General features: G+C 40.8%; 1 protein-coding gene and 1 long non-coding RNA gene across 8 annotated transcripts in view; one reads left to right on the top strand and one right to left on the bottom strand.

The window, feature by feature from the left end:
- The window catches only part of Xpd (general transcription and DNA repair factor IIH helicase subunit Xpd), a 436267-nt gene that overhangs the window by 153058 nt on the left and 266926 nt on the right, over nt 1-16283 (top strand). The window lies entirely within an intron of this gene.
- LOC137648458 (uncharacterized) overlaps nt 9820-16283 on the bottom strand; it is a 164027-nt gene continuing 157563 nt past the window's right edge. For all 4 annotated transcript variants that reach the window (XR_011045624.1, XR_011045625.1, XR_011045622.1 and 1 more), the window contains one exon: nt 9820-11109. This is a non-coding gene — a long non-coding RNA (uncharacterized lncRNA). The remainder of the gene's footprint in view (nt 11110-16283) is intronic.

The following is a 16283-nucleotide window of genomic DNA, read 5'->3' as shown; positions in this document are numbered from 1 at the left end:
CAGGTCTCTCCCCAGAAATAGATTTTTCCTTCGTCAAAATCCCTTTTTTCAACCTGATTCTTTTGTACTTTAGCTGCTAAACTTCAAGATTTTTATAAGACATGATCGATTAAATTTTTTAATCATGATCTAGATGTCATTTGCTGGCACAGTTAATAGGTTAGTTGCATGTTGTATAAGATTTTTATAATTCTGACCATCCTTTGCACTTAGATCTCCAGACTACTATCCTGAGATATGCAGTTATTTCTAGCAATCCTCCCTTCTCAATCCTAAGGCTTGACTGCTCAGTATTCTAAAAGTTTGATTCCAGCTATGACCAGATTCTGTAATGGTCTTCCTAATATGACAGTTGAAGTTTTGGAACTTTAACCTTGCAGCTCATGTTTTGAAACTGAATGAGCTGACATAAGTCTCTCTTCATAGGTTACATATGGCAGTGATTTTAATGTAAGTGATCTTAAAGCATTTTATATTTTCTATTACTTTTCATATGCAGTAATTTCTCCTTATTTCTTTCCATACTTGGCTATTTTCCCTGCTGGACCCCTTGGGCTTGTACCATCCTGCTTTCCCAATTAGGAGTGTAGCTTAGGTAGTAAATAATAAATAATATTTTTTTTTTATTAAATTTTCATTGTTTGCGTAAAAGTTTGTGATATTTCATTCTCTCAAGTTGCCTTGTTTTAACTTTGTAAATTTTGCCAATGTCTTGGTTAATTTAATTAACTTCACACTTAAAAAGATGTGGGATATATGGTACATTTGGGCTGACAATTAATGCAATGAAGCCATACAGCACAATGGAAGTTTACAAGTAAATAATTAGGTGCTCATAAGGGATTTTGACATGGGTAAAATATATTTTTGAGCTTGAGCCATGTCGTCCTGATGGAAGTTCCTCTAGGCAGCTTCTATTAGGGGTATTTCCTGCCAGTGATATACCAGAGAATTTTACATGCAAAGGTATCACAGGGTTCTAACCCCTGGAGCGAATATCCCGAGAGATATCGTGTATGTAACAGGGATGTTTAAAACAACCACGGCTATCCTTCCTTGAATAGTTAACTTTGTCTCAAAGGATATGGGATGGGATTAGATATAAATGAGAGCCATTACGACTCAGATCCCAGTGTGCTACTGTTAACATGTACGCCATTCCTTCTTGCAGTGTCGTCTTGTTTGATCACTTTGGGAGTTTAATGCTTGTTTTGTCAAGTTTTTGTGTGCTTTTTTGGATTAGGGATGCTTTTGTTTCGTTGGTTAAGTTGAGTAACTTGTCCTTTTTTTGGTGGAGAGTTTCGCGTCTCCCTCTCCCCCTTGTTTTTGCACTATGCGTCCATTTTTATCTTGCGGCCATCACGTGCCCAAAGCCAGAAGCTCATGTTTTCAAATTATTCAGTGTTTAGTATGAATTTCTTGGCTAAGCCATGTAGAAGTGTTATATACATACATTTTTAGCCAATACATGTTTTAAAACTTCTTTTTGAAGAAATTATTCAGGATTAGATTTCTTACCATATTTTAATAAGTTTTCTAGTTTTGTGATGCACAAGAGCACCTGCTATGTTAAAACTTTTATGCCACAGAAATCAGTCAGGATTACTTGATGTAGTTGGCTGATTTGATAGTATAAAAACTTTTCAAAATAAAAATTATTGCAACAAAATGTAATCTTGATTATATACATGACTTATTATATTAGGATGAATACTATTTTTTTTTACTTTAGACAGGCTTGAGGCGAGATGTTGTCAAATGCAGTAACAAGAAGCATCAAGTCTGATTTGGGTACAAGATCGACAAGACAGGTTTTTTACGCAATTGGAATAAGTTTTGCGTTAAGGGCTGTAGTGGTTGTCCGGCTGTAGTGGTTGTCCGGCTGTAGTGGTTGTCCAGCTCAGTCAATGAAGAGTATCAGTTTGTTAAAGACTACTATTAAAAGATATTCTTGCCAGTTGGGAGAAAAGTTTCCTCGTATTTGAAATTGCTAGAATTAAGATCCTATGTAGACTGAAGAACTTTAAATTTTGTTCCTACACGATATACAAACCCTATATACTTAACCATAAAGAAAATTGCTGCTAGCTGACATATGGCTATAAAAATTTAACAAGGTGTCAACGACCGGCTGGTTGTTGCCAGTGATAGTGGAAAAAATTATAGCTTCCCTCTTACTACCTTTCATAGTTTGATCTTGGTTGTGGTCAAAGACAGATGTCTCTATGTTAACTGACTTGGCTATATCCTCTGCAAACAAGCAGATTCTTGGATCTGGCGTATCGCCCTGCATTTCCAAGTAAGCTCAACTTTGCATATTTGCTGATATGACTTCTCCTCTTCCATCCATACAAACAAGTGATCATAGTTAAAGACCTCGTTATCAGTAATTGAACTGACTTGGTTGCATGACTGTGGTTATAACAAAATAGCTTCTAGTGGTTTAAGGGGAGTGTTTAGAAAAGTTATGTTAACTTCTGTGTTTTTGCATGAATCGGTTTGAAATTTTGGGCATGGGTTAGTTTGTATAGCAATAAGATTAGTATTTATATTTTCTTTGCCCTCCCTGCCCTTTAACTGGTACCTGGCCCCCATGAAATTATTCAAGAAAAAACTGCCATAAATATTATATGGTAGATGGATATTAGATGAAAAAATTATTTTTTTTTTTTTACAAATATTTTGAATTTTGAAAATTCTTGGATTGACTGAAATTTGTGGTGTACAGTCATTAGATGAAAGGAGGAAGTAAAAGAGCAATTTTTCTATCATTAGTAGTCATATTTTCTTTGCCCCTGCCCTTTAACTGGTACCCGGCCCCCTTAAAATTCTTTAAGAAAAAAACTGCTATAACTATTATGTGGTGGATAGACATTAGATGAAAGAAAGAAGTGAATTTTATGTTTGTCACTTTTGGATCGACTGAAATTTGTGGTGTACAGACATTAGATGAAAGGAGGAAGTAAGAGAGCAATTTTTCTGTACTTATTTTTTTTTTGACAAATGTTTTATTTTTGAAAATTCTTAGATCAATTTCTAAGAAAAATTAATCTAAATTTTTTGGGGGATAAAATAGTGTCTTTAGCTTAGTAGACAGTCTATTTACCTTTAATTTTCTTTTTGTTTCATTGAGATCGATGCATTTGTTAAGTCAGACTTTTTGGGGTTAGCCATTATCCACCATAGACGCTGAATCCCCTACTGCTGCTACCTCCGCAGTCATTCAAGGCGACCGGAGGAAGCAACAGGGCCTGCCGGAACTGCATCACAATCGTTTGCCATTCATTCCTATTTCTAGCACGCTCTCTTGCCCCTCTCACATCTATCCTCCTATCACCCTACTCCATCCATCCACTCAAACCTTGGCCTTCCTCTTGTACTTCTCCCATCAACTCTTACAGTTACCACCTTCTTTACCAGACAGCCATTTTCCTTTCTCTCAACATGGCCAAACCACTGCAACACATCCATATCCCCTCTAGCTGCTAACTCATTTCTTACACCCGTTCTCACCCTCACTACTTCGTTCCTAACCCTATCTACTAGAGATACACCAGCCATACTTCTTAGACACTTCATCTCACACATTCAATTTCTGTCTCTCCGTCACTTTCATTCCCCACAACTCCTGTCCATACATCATTTGGTACAATCACTTTCTCATACAGAACTCTTTACATTCATGCCCAACACTCTATTATTTACCACTCCCTTCACTGCCCCCAACACACTGCATCCTTCATTTACTCGACGTACATCTGCTTCCACGCCACCATTTGCTGCAACAACAGACCCCTAGTACTTAAACTGATCCACCTCCTCAAGTAACTCTCCATTCAAAATGACTTTCAACCTCACACCACCTTCCCTTCTCGTACATCTAATAACCTTACTCTTGCCCACATTAACTCTTTACTTCCTTTTCTCGCATACCCTTCCACATTCTCTCACTAATCGACCAAGCTTCTCTTCCACGTCTGCAACCAGTACAGTATCATCCCCAAACAACAACTGATTTACCTCCCATTCATGATCATTCTCATTTGAAAGACTTGTATAGTTTTGAGAAATTGGCCACAAAGTTTTAGGATGAAATTTTTTGCTTGTCTGGCCATTTATCTGCACGTAATGCATTTTGAGGGTTCTATGTTATCATATTTGTGCTATTTGTGATTATTACTTCATGTATAATGCATTATGTTTTATATATTTAGGCTCCTGGTTACCCTCTTTCCTATCTCTTGGAAAGAGTATTATCCAAAATATTGGGCGATGTCAGTTGCCCACAATTTCTCTCATGGAACGTACATGTTGCACACATTTTCTTTGTCTTAGCATTGTTTCTTACAGATGAATACAAAGCTATAAGAAATACTGTAACTTGAAATGACAACGTTGTCCCAGGAGTCAACCAGCGAAGATTCTGGTAGTGAGGCTAATGGGGACAGTTCCAGCTCCTGTTCCAGTGTCAGTTCACCCGATGCTGTCTCCACCGATCGTGTCAGTTCCCTCCAGTCAGATCGCCTTCTGTCTGGCCTGCTCAAGGCCCTCAATTCCGGGAAGAGCCCAACCCTGGTTTCTTCCGGCTAGAAAATGGACTGAGTTTTGCCCAATTCCCGAGGTATTTTGAGGCTTACTGCGCCAGTAGGTATACCACAGGAAGCTCTGGCCCATAGACCACTGAGCTAGGAAGGTTCTTAAAGCGGGAAATCAAGGAGACGTTCTTGATCCCATACCCAGACATAAAGGAACGCCTCCTCGACTGGTGCCGAGAAGACCGAGATAGGTGTGATGCAGGTAGGAAGGCCCGTTTCAGCAGTGCCACCTGTGGAGACGGCAAGCTGCTGAAGATTTACGCCGTGCAGTTAGCCTCGCTGTACAGGTTGGCCTATCCTTGCCGTAGCTTTGATCGGAGAGAGCCGAGGCGAAAGCTCCTCAGAACTGTTCCAAGCAAAGGTGTGAGTTGGCTGGAGCTTCTGGCCACCATCATTGTCTCCGCTGGCCATGAGGCCACTTGGCAGGATGTCCTATTATTATTAGTTTATTGACTTGATATTACAAAAACTTTCAAAGGTAAAGATAAATCATTTACTATAAAGATTGTGTACAATAAGATTTGTTTTAGCGAAAATATCGATGTCCACAAAAATATATAAACAAGCAAACCAATTCAGATTAATATTCAACAAGTTTACAATCTCCGGGTAATGAAGGTTAGGATATTTCGCACGAATGTGTGCACTAAGTGGTCAATGTAGTATATATTCCTCATCTTGTACCTGATACGTAACTCGCGCGGGATCCTACTCCACCTTCCTAATTCAATTTTCAAACTTTGACATCAGTCTTATCCTTGTTAAAGCTTGACTCTTGTATTCAGGAATATACATTTCTCTTTATACACACTGTGATGCAATAGTCCCGTTAAGTTTTGACCTATATGTAACATACTTTTTTTACATTTAAAGGACTGTCTCTTATCAATGACTAAATATTTTTTCTTGAATGTACGCTATTCTCATCCCTTTCACAACGCACTAAAAATCTGTAACTTGCCGTACTGTTACTCCTACACATATAAGATACAAAATTATATGGTTCCTCCAAATCTACATTATATAATTTAGATGTTAAGAAAATTTCCTTTTCACAACTTCATATTGTACAGTGTTTAGACTTGCCTCAACTAAGCAGAGGTACCGACATATTGCTTCAAACGCAAAGTAGTAGTATTACTAGTTTACTGAAAGTCTTTTCTATGCCTCCAAAATTCAATGTCGCCAAACTTTCAGAACTGTACAACAGGAATGACATCACAGCTACATGAAATACTTTCATCTTATAGCAAAATGGCATGGTTTTGTTTACAGCACAAAATAAGGCACCAACTTGTTAACGAACAAAGATGAAGACTTAAAAAGTACCTCCAGTATAGATTTCATTTTTGCATAGTATAAAAACCAAGCCCCTAGATACAAATACTGAGAGCAATATTCAACTTCATAGTTACCAAACAAGAATAACTCTTTATCGTTTTTATCTCCATTAATTACAAAACATTTACTCTTGGATGAGTTAACCCCCATGCCATGTTCTTTACAATACAGGTAGTCCAATAACACTTCAAACGTTTTCATACGCATTTCGCGAGACGTTGTGACTATAATCATGCCGTCCGTCAAAACCAAGGCATGTAATCCTCCCAAAAAACCATCAGTTCCTATTCTTTCTTTGATCATCTTTATCTATATAAATTACAAGTAACAAACAACTTGTTGGTGCCCCTTGTCGCACACCTGTCCAGTGTTCTCGACGAGGCATCCCGTCAGCGAAGCCAGAAGGCAGAGGACTTGGCCAACAGACGTGTGGGACAGTCATGGCACAGCTCGTATGCTGACAGGGTTGCCATGGCGGCCCCCAACCATTCACTTGATCGAGTGCCTCCACGCACTTCTCGACTTGTCCCCAAATCTACACCTGGGGAAGTGCGCCTGCCACCATTGCGCAACCAGGATATGTCTGTTCCAGAGGATCTACTGTGCTTGGTGAAAGAAACCAGGGCACCTTGTGGAAGAGTGTCGTAGATGCCTCGACCTGTGCCAACCATCGTGTCAGTGTGGCAACAGGCACTGATGCACAGAACACGTCCAGAAAACAGCTACTGCCTGCAGCCTTTAAAGGGAGACCACCTCTGTCCAGACTCATTCTAGGTGGAGGGCAGTACCGATGAATGCTATTCAGACCCCGTCATCCTACTCTGGATCAACCAGCAGTAGGGAGAGCCGAAGTGGGAGTCTCTCCAGTCCATCTTATTGGACTTGAGAAGAGGAGGAGGAAGAGTAAGAGATTAAAGCCCAGGAAGTCAATAACAGAGGAGTATCATAGGGCGTTAAACACCAGACCTTTGGTGTAGATGGGGCTAAATTGAAGGAGGGTGTGTGTGTGCTAGGAAGCTTACTCCTATTACTCCGGTGGCAACCTCGCAAATCTCAATTTCCAAGGTTACCCCCCTCAACATCCAATGACTTTCAGGATTTGGCCTGTGATAACCTGTCCTAAACACTGTCCAGACCTTCTCTAACTGACTCCTCCAGGGAGGGAGCAGGAACTGAGGCTTCAACCTCCTGTCATCAAGTGTAGTGCAGGATTACCAACTGCAGATGATACCTGACACCATTGGTCTCATCGGTTTGGGGCAAACAGGACCTGAGACCTTGAGTACTGTAGTTGACCCCCCATATTGCATGGAATGACATTCACCCCGAGTGTGTTCCATGTAGTGCCTTCAGGGACTATAGATAAGCAAGTAGTGCTTGGTTACCAGTTCTTGAGGGCAAAAGGGGGGGGGGGGTAGCTGACGGACCTCGAAATCAGCTGAACGTTGGCAGTACTTCCCAAGAGAATGTTTGGGAGTTATGTCCCAATACATAGAGCCTGTTGTCAGCAAGTGCTTTATACAATTGAAGTCCATGCAGCCGATTCAATAAGGATTGCCAGTATTGAGCCCATATTTATTCCTGTTACTGTAGACTTTCCCAAACAATTTTAACACCTCTTTTAGGTGCCCTGCTTGTACGACCAACCGTTGGCCAGAGATGTATTATGATGGCGACATCATAACCCACGGTCTGTCAAAAAAACCTACAGCAATCCCTGACATCCTAGAACTGAAGGATGGAAGTGTCTCAGTTTTAATCAAGGTTCATCTGAAGAAACTGCCAAGATCAAGAAAAGTGATCTCTTGGAAGGTGTTCACCATGGCAATGTTCCAGCCTGAATTTTTTTTTTTTTTTTTTTTTAATGTTTGTAGTGTTAAAATAACTTGAAATATAGCTGCTGCTATTTATATTGAACTTCATTCATGCCAGTAATAAGTGAGATTTCTTACTGCAAGAATAATATTAAGCAACTACAGTTCTAGCTGGATACCCTTGCCCAGTATATAAAACCAAGGGGTGGTTCCCAGTTGTCTTGACTGGTTACCTATTGCTGAGATTTTTGGGTATTCCACAGTTTTATCTCTGTGTAGAGAATGTTAGTGTGGTTTTCATTCAGATATAGGCAGTGTGCGTACTACATCTGACCACTACAATGTAAGGGTCATAAACGCGTTGTTGGCGTTTAATAGGAACTTTGTGACGCTAGTGTTTCTAATAGGCATAAGTATTGGACGCCCTCTGCCCACTACCTGTGGTGGCTGCTCAGCAAGTGGTTGGCTTTCTTAGCTCCTTAAAGGACATTTAGCAGTTGGTCAAAGGCAGTTTTGTCTGGGGTGAAGGTAAAGGAATGACTGGCCTTTTCTTTTCATCATCTTTCCCTGTTTAGGGGTACAGCATCCAAGGCCCGGCAAGCTGGCTTCCATCAACTTAAGGTAAGCCCCATTCTACAAGTTGCCTTTTTCTTGGTTTTCATAAATTTACATATTCAGTCAAGTTGGGTGTTCTTAAGTCTCAATATGTGTACAAGATAATACACAAAACTAGACAGTCAGATTGGTCCCTCACTCTGTGCCCATTACGGCATAGACCGTCAACCTCTCTGCTGAGAAGACCAACAGGTTCATGAGGAGACATGATCTTCATCCTAAGTTTCCTTAAGCACTGATGTGGCAATCCCACGGTAAGTTTTTAGCCTGTTGATCGGATTTCCATCCACCTTTGGGCGAGTCTCCTAGTAAAAGAACGAGGGTTTGTATTAGTGTTGGAACAAATGACATTTGGAAGATTTGTATCTCTACTTACTAAATACACAGGTGTTCTTTACACATACTACTACTGTCATCACCTTCTCCCAGTAAGTGTTGCTTACAATAAATAAGAAGTTAGCCAGCGAGTATGCAGGAGTACTCTCACGCTACCCCGGTGTTCCCCCGCCCACCCACCTCTGCCGGGTGATTGGTTGTCACCTCGCTCGGTTTTTATGGCATGGTTTGTATAAAATTACTTAAAAACTTGTCATTAGAATGTGGCAGAAAGGGATGGAAGCTGATATAGGATTAGAAAGCAGCTAACATAAGAGCAACCATGCCTCTAGACCATTCGGCCTGCCTTCAATGTAAAATTTTCTCGCAATAAAATATTGATTGGTGGACATTGCAGCTGTAATTTTTCCTCTACTTTGTCAGGCAGGGTCCATCAATGTAGTCCTATAGATTCCCGTGGATTGTAGTAGATAACATTAACTTTTTTTGTCAATCATATTTGTGAAATTAATGTGATTTTTTTAAACTTTGTAATTATCAAAATTTGTTGAACTTATACTAGTTTTGTTATAAGGCAAGTCTTATTATGGCAAGTCTTATTATGCAATGCATATAAAAAAACAAGGCAAGTTTTCTATAATTACGACCATCCTTCGGATTCAAATACTCTTAGATATCCTTTATGTAGTACTAGGTTATCTTAGTCTTTGTAGTCATCATCATATAAGGATCTATTTGTTATTCTAAAATTTTGTTATTCCAACTTAGTGGAATAATTTTGGAATAATTTTGTTGGAATTTCAACTTATATAAATTACAAGATGCTTATTGTGACTGTTGATCTTTTGAGTACATTAATTTATCTTACTTCAACATTGTTTTTGTGTCCTTATTTCCTTTCTACACATGGAGCATAATGGTGTTCAAATTAGGCTTGTAATATCAATGTTGCCTGTAAAGTTTTTTTATTACATATTTTGTTTTTAAATTTTCTATGTAATGTGTTATTCTATAGCAAGTTGCTTTTGAAGTTAAGAATTTTGTTAATGTCCTTGGTTATACAATTAATGCTATGAGACTATCCTAGCAGGTGGATAAAATTAATAAATTCATGTGCTCAAATTTTTATTTAAATTTTTGATTATGAAAAATTACCTCATTTTTGACAAGCTAGAGAGATTCTGAAGTGGAGAATAATGAAATGCGTACACAGCATAGCAAGACAGATTTACCTTGGAAGAAAATGTCAACAGCAATCTGGAGTTGCTACTATAACAACAACCCTAACAACTAAAGTATTGTTGAAGCACTGGTAATATCATGAAATGGTGACTCCTTGATTCTGAGCTGCGCAAGGAACTATACTCCCTGCCGTTGAAAATATACAAGGTGACTTTGTCTGGTATCCAATTTTGTACATTTTCTTGACAAGCTTGTTTTTTTTCTTACAACCTTTTCTCCCAGCACATATTTTCTTGCTTTTTCCTCCTGCCATTAGACGTTCTTGCAACTTTTCATTCCTGTCAATTTTTTCAAGCTTTTTCAACAAACCTTTTTCCCTGCCCATTAGTCAATTTTTCTCCCTGCCATTGTTGAAAAATATATAAATGGGTCTGGATTTAAATTTTTAACTTACACTTTTCTGCTATATTACTTTATTGTAGCATTAAGCTCGTCTTGCAGCTCTTCTCTTCCTGCTGTAAATTATTTGCAGCTCTTTTTCTCTCCCTGCTATTAATATATATTACTTGCATCTTCTGAATCCAGGTACTAACTCTTTCAAGGGCACACTTTTTTGCTGCTATTTTTCTTGCATCATCATCTCCCTGCCTTAAAGTTTCCCCTACCCTTTTCTTGTAGCTTTTTTTTTTTTAATTTTTCTCCCTGTCTGTGTATCTCTTGTAGATTCATCCCTGCCAGCCATATTTTCTTGCAGAATTTTTCTTCTTTCAATTTCTTGCCTGCGTCTTGATCATTCTTTTTCTCCCTCCTGTTTATTTCTTGCAGCCTTTTCTTCCACCCATTTTTCGTGCACCTTTTTCTCTGCTTTTTCTCCCTACCCATTAATTTCTTGCAGCTTTTTCAGAGCTTATTACCTCCCTGCTGTAAATTTCTTGCAGCTTTCTCTCCTTGCTGTTGAAAATACATTAAGTGATTCTGAATCCAGGATTATGCCCATGATAAACTTACTTCTGCTATGTCAATCCATGGATTGATTACTTAGCTGCTCTACCAGATTATTATGTGTCATATTTTTTGCAGCTATTTCTTGTTGTCTTTAATTTTTTGCAGCTTGCTCTTTCTCCTAGCTTTTTCTCTCCCTAATTTGATTTGTTGCAGCCCTGCTATTTTTCTTGCAACTTTTCCTCCCTGCCATTAATTTCTTGCAGCTTTTTCTCATTGCCATTCTGTAAAAAAAAAAGTATTTTCAAACAAACAGTCTATGCATTACAAAAAAAAAATACATTTTACCTGAAGAATTGTTTTTCAATTACAAAACTAATGGCACATGATATGACTGATTATTTAATGAATATATAAATGTGGTGGTTACTAAACATGATTGTAGGTGTCTCACAGGACAGTTTTTTAATGCCAGGGATGTTGATATTCCCCATGAAAGATGAGCTCTTGTTGCCAAATAAAATTAAGGGGCACACACTACATTATATGGTCATATAACAGGTGCTTGTCCTGTGAGCAAGCCACATTACTGGAAAGAGAACAAATGCCCGGTACTGAAAAAAGTTGTCAAAACAAACTATGGTACTTAACGTTGGTAAAGGTGAAGTAGCAACGTCAGTCGTGAATGAATTAACGACAAACAGGAAAAAACACCGAGAGCACAAACAATACGACTATGCGGGCAAGTTCAAAAAAGAAGGATGTCCTAGAGGGCGCGCGTGTTAGGTGTCAGTGGCGTGGTCCAACTGTGTTCTCTAGGGCCTGTTACGGCCCTTCCCTTTGATGAAGGTATTATCTAAATGGAAGACAGCCTGTGAATAGTTGTTTTCACACGCCCCTGTTGTATACACGACACCCACAAGGTGCTCGCGCGAGGGCTGCGTTCCATGCTTTTATCTTTCTCTGGTATATTTGGAAGATTTATATCAGTAAAGTGTAAAGAAGGACTTCTTTCACCGGCCGTCACAGGTCTCTTCCCAGAAATAGATTTTTCCTTCGTCAAAATCCCTTTTATGTACTTCTGATCTGTCAGCGCACACTATGTCTTTTTTTTTTTGCGATCAGGATCATATTGGTTTGGAATTAGTCTAGATACTAACTCGCGAAACTTACTTATCCCATAGAACACGCATTCCAACTCCTATCAGAGTTGTTACAGGAAAAAAATAAAATTAGTAGGATAATATCAGTCTGAAGTAACGGCCTTATACTCCAAGAAACGAAGAACCTTGACAACATTCAATGAAGTTAGTCTCACTTCCAGATGAGGTCAGCAAACCTGTTCAAAACTTTGTATGAGCATGAACAGCTCATCCAAAAAGGAAATAATCCCTTTTCAATTTCTTAAGGCCAAACAAATAAGGGATTTTGATGAAGGAAAAATCTATTTCTGGGGAGAGACCTGTGGCGCCCGGTGAAAAGGGTCCTTCTTTACACTTTACTGATATAAATCTTCCAAATATACCAGAGAAAGATAAAAGCATGGAATGCAGAGGTTACTACCCTCGTGCGAGCACCTTGTGGGTGTCGTGTATAAAGCAGGGGCATGTGAAAACCACTTCACAGGCTGTCTTCCATTTAGATAATTCCTTCATCAAAGGGAAGGGCCGTAACAGAGGCCCCAGAAACCACACTTGGATCACGCCACCGACACCCAACACTAGCGCCCTCTAGGACATCCTTCTGCAAGAACATATGGCTTGGAGAGGAAAGGGTGGGTCCGTACAAAAAAACAGGGAAGGGGGTTTCACCGGGCGTCACAGGTCTCTCCCCAGAAATACATTTTTCCTTCGTCAAAATCCCTTTTCTGGGTCGACCTGTGAAGCCCGGTGAAAATGTACCACAGAATGCCTTCCAAGCCCAATAAAGTAATAACATAATGAGGAGAATACAAACACCATGTAACAAAATAAATATAATAATGTAAGTAAACAAAATTACAAACTAGCCAAATGACAGTGAACGTAAGGCTAAATAACTATGAAGACAAGGAAACATCCGAGTGTCCAGACACAAAAGGCATCAAATCTTACATGTCTAAGCATATCTAAACATTAAAGTAACGGTAAATACAATAACAGTTAAACCATAGGAATTAAACATGGCAAATATCATAGGGCTAACGAACCACCCAGGAGAGTAGCGACGTGGTGTGAGTGGCGGGTAGGAGGGAGAAGAGAAGAGATGGAAGAAAGGAAGAACAAGAGATTAATGGGGAGAGATAATACTCCCAGCTGTAACCGTTAGGTATTTAAGGGCCTGTAAAATCTTTAGATAGTGGCGTTTGAAAACCATAGGAGATTTCCAACCCGTATATTTTTTAAGGTCATCAAAATCCATGTTCTGGAAGTAATTGATGGAGGTAGCTACTGACCATATATCATGAGCATGGGGAAATGATTCCGGATTAGCATGTTTAATGAAGTAGAGGATTTGTTGTCTGATACCTTGAATGGAAATAGTACCTCCTTGTTCCCTGATAAACAAGGGGCCAGACGAGCGGGTGGCAGTTCTAGCTAAAAAGGCCCTGAGAGTAGTGACTGGACACAGAAGTATCCTGGGGAAGAGGAATAATCTTCCAAGGGGACCACCTTTTTTGCAGATCCTCATTTTTAGCTAGGAAAGCTCTGTCCGGAGAAAGAATTACTTCGCCTGAAGGGAGGAAATCTATGTTTTCTGAGTTTCGTGAGAGCGCTGCTAGTTCTGAGATTCTAGCACCTAAGGCCAAAGCCGTTAAAAATAAAGTCTTCCTAAGAAGAGTGATATAAGAGCAGGATTCATTGTCCGTGTCTGACACAAGTTTGAGGACATCGTTCAGAGACCAAGAGATCTTTTGTAGACGAACCGAAGGTCGAAGCCTAGCACACGCTTTTGGAATAGATGAGAAATAGGAATCGGCTAGGTTAATGTTAAACCCAGCAAGGAAGATTTTCTTCAAAGCTGACTTGATGGTGGTTATAGTGCTAGCTGCTAGGCCTTTGTCAAATAGGAACCTAAAGAAAGAGATGGCTAAATTCGAGACATACGAGTATGGTCTGAATTCTTTAGGAAATCTGCTAGTTTCTTAACGGCCGAATCATATTGACGAATTGTCGAGTCCCTTTTTTCTGATTCGATGAAGAGGACGTTTTCCGGGTCAATATTTGCGTCTCTACGAGCTGCAAACTTCATGAAGTCCACAAAGTTAGGGTTTTGGCTATCCTTGAGGAATCTGACACAGTCCGTGTTTGGACCACCTGGGTCAGTTTGGGGAATGGGATCCGGAAGGGACGGAGTTTCAACTCGAGGAGGAGAGGAAACCAACTGCTCTTTGGCCAGTGAGGTGCTACTAAAGCCACTGCCCCTCGGAAGGAGCGTAGTTTGTGCAAAACTTTCATTAGAAGATTCACTGGTGGAAATAGGTAAATCTTCCTCCAATTGTTCCAATCCAGGGTTAATGCGTCCATGGCATAAGCCTGAGGGTCCAGGTTTGGGGTCACATAACAAGGAAGTTTGTGATTCATCTGAGTTGCGAATAGATATACCTGGAGGCCCGGAACCAGCCTTAGTATCAATTTATGTCTAGAGACCATTCTGATTCCAGTGGTTTCGTCCTGGAGAGTAAGTCCACTATCACATTCTGGACTCCTGCTAGGTGAGTTGCTGACAGGAACCAGTTCTTTTCTGTTGCCAAGGCGAAGATAGTGACCAGGACCTGATTCAGGTTGGGTGACTTGGATCCTCCTCTGTTGACGCAGTGTACTACGGCTGTGCTGTCTGACACTACTCTGATGTGGGCCGACCTCGGGAGAGTGTCTCTTCAGGGTCAAGAACACTGCCATGGCTTCTAGAACATTGATATGGAACCGTTTCATGGCGGGTGACCAAGAGCCCTGAAACATCTGATGTTCGAAGTAACCCCCCCATCCACGCAGAGACGCGTCTGTATGAATTGTCACTTGGAGGTGGGAATTGTAGAGGAACCGATTTGGATAGGTTCCTCGCTTCGAACCATGGGCGTAGTCTCATTTTAAAGACAGAGGGGATCTTCGAGACCTTGTCTCTTAAAGGTACTGTAGCTCTCTTTCTCCAAACTCGATTGATGTCTGAGTTTGGCTTTTAATAGGAGATCTGTTACTGAAGCGAATTGGAGAAGGCCGAGGATTCTTTCTAAGGCTCTTCTGGACACCTGTTTGTGTTTGAGAAAATTCCTGATCTTGGAAGCTATTTCTCTTACCTTTTTGGAAGGAAGGGATAGCTTGTGCTTTGAAAGGTCCCACTGAATGCCTAACCATTCGAAGTGGCCTGATGGTTGCAGGCGTGACTTTTGGAGATTGACCTGAAATCCCAGGTTGGCGAGAAATCGGAGTACTTTCGTCGTAGCTCTGTTGCATTCCAGGGTCGACCGAGCTCAAATGAGCCAATCGTCCAGATAAGCAATGATCTGTATTCCTTGGTTCCTGAGTTGTTCTAACACTGTCTCGACCAGTTTCGTGAATATCCTGGGAGCAATGTTCAGACCGAAGGGCATGACTTTGAACGCAAAGGCTTTCCTGCCTAGGCGTTAGCCTAGGTAAGGAGAGAAGTTTCGAGCTATTGGCACATGATAATAGGCGTCGGTAAGATCGATAGAGGTGGTGACGGCCCCACGGGGAAGTAAGGTCCGTACCCGAGAGAGAGAGTCAACATCCGGAACTTGTCACAGAGGATGTAAGAATTTAGCTTTGACAAGTCCAGGACCACTCTCAATGCCGACGAGCCTTTCTTCGGAACTGTAAACAGGCGGCCTTGAAACTTCAGCGATCGAACCCGTTTGATTGCTTTCTTCTTGAGTAACTCTGTGGTGTACTCTTTCAGGATGGGAGTGGGTCTCTGGAAGAAGGTCACTGGTGGAGGTGGAGAACCCTGTGACCATTTCCAACCCAAACCTTTGGAGATTATGCTGTGAGCCCACGGACTGAAGGTCCAATGGTCTCGAAAGTGGTAAAGTCTCCCCCCTACCGGGACCACATCATTGCAAGGAAGTGAATCTAGGTACTTTCCCTCCCCGAGCACCCCTTGTCCTAGGTCCGCCTCGTTGGCGGAACCGTCCTCTACCCCTGTAGCTTCCTCTCTGGTGTCCACGAAAGGAACCTGAGGATTCGTAGCTAGGGTTGTATGCAAGAGAGGGCATCCAAACAGGGTTGGGTTGTGTACCTGGGGGAGCAGTGAGGTAGACCACCTGTTGAGGGGGATTCGGTTGCCGAGACGTCGAAGCAGAGAGAGACTGATGACGAGTGGGTAACTGACGATTGATGGTAGTGACCCCGGTTCGTCTTGTAAGGGGTAAATCTCTGCTGCTTCTTGAAGAAAGCTTGCTTTTGGGCTTCGACCTTCCTTTTGGCAGTGAGGCCCCACCTTACTTGCAAATTTTGGTTTG

This window comes from Palaemon carinicauda, chromosome 10 (genome assembly GCF_036898095.1).
Source record: "Palaemon carinicauda isolate YSFRI2023 chromosome 10, ASM3689809v2, whole genome shotgun sequence".
Lineage (NCBI taxonomy): Eukaryota > Metazoa > Arthropoda > Malacostraca > Decapoda > Palaemonidae > Palaemon > Palaemon carinicauda.
This window is presented reverse-complemented; position numbering and strand designations above follow the sequence as displayed.